This window comes from Monodon monoceros, unplaced genomic scaffold (assembly GCF_005190385.1).
Source record: "Monodon monoceros isolate NGI ecotype Baffin Bay Population unplaced genomic scaffold, NGI_Narwhal_1 Super_Scaffold_9, whole genome shotgun sequence".
Lineage (NCBI taxonomy): Eukaryota > Metazoa > Chordata > Mammalia > Artiodactyla > Monodontidae > Monodon > Monodon monoceros.
The window spans coordinates 45,518,985-45,520,166 of NW_021703786.1; the positions used below are offsets into that span (position 1 = coordinate 45,518,985).

The 1,182-nt window shown below is 62.8% G+C and overlaps 1 pseudogene; it reads left to right on the forward strand.

The window, feature by feature from the left end:
- LOC114889557 overlaps window positions 1–1,182 on the forward strand; it is a 1,299-nt pseudogene continuing 117 nt past the window's right edge.

Sequence of the window (1,182 nt, forward strand, 5' to 3'; positions counted from 1 at the left end):
ATGGCTTCCGCGGTCTGGGGGAGTGCTCCCTGGTGGGGCCCACCGCCCCCAGCCCCAGCCCGGCCGCTCACGGACATCGACTTCTGCTCTGGGGCGCAGTTGCAAAAACTAACCCAGCTGGTCCAGGAGCTGGGTGTGCAGGCGAGCTGGAGTGAAGTTCCCAAGCCAGGACAAGATCTCCTCCAGGCCAAGGACTTTGTTTTCTCTTTGCTAGGTAATTAACCCTCCCAGCCTTCGGGAACTTGCAGCTCTCAGCTACGCCTCACCCCGCCCCGGCTCTGGATCACGACTTTACGATCCCTTCTCTTTCCTTAGGTCTCGTTCACCGCCGGGACCCTCGCTTTCCTCCTCAGGCAGAGCTCCTGCTGCTTCGTTGCGGGATTCGCGAGGGCTCCCTGGATCTGAGGCCTGCGCCTCTAGGTCCCTACGCTCGGGGACCTCATTACGACGCCGGCTTCACACTCCTGGTGCCCGTGCTTTCGCTAGATGGCACTGGGCAGGAGCTGCAACCGGACGTGGGATCCTGTTACACATGGCTCTTCCTTCCAGATCAGGTACGCGGAACCTCGGTCCGGGAGGCATGGCAGGATTGCCTAGGACCCCCAGACCCAGGAGGACGTGATTCGATCCACCCAGCCCAAAGCAAAGAAACTCCCAAGGATCCGCAAATCTCCGTGGACCAGCTACACGTCACTGAGCCTGAGGCACACGAGTCTTTGGAAAACTGACCTAGTAATGTTTCAGTGCCAGAGTTGCCTCAACAAGACGTAACCGATGTTGACTTTCCCTCACCACTGAAAAACACGAATGGTGACGTCACCGAAGCAACCGACGTTAGCCCAGTGCCACAGCCGTTGGAGGCTCTGGAGCCATGGCCCACATTGTGCCCCCCACCCCCAGGTGGCTGCCTGGTTCTTTGCTTCGCTGGCTGCGGTCGCTGAGTCCCTGTTTCCGGTTCCGGGTGCCCCGCGCTTGGTCCAGGCAGCCCGACACGCGGGGGTCACCACTATCCTCCTGGCTACGCCCGGGCCCCTGCGCCGCCTCCTGCTTTTCGACTTGATCCCCGTGGTGTCCGTGGCCGGCTGGCCCCAGGGGCCTCGGAGCCACTCGTGGGCCGGCCCGCTGGCCTCGGAGGCGTCTTCCTTCTACCTGGTGCCCGGCGGCGGCGGCACAGAGCGGCCG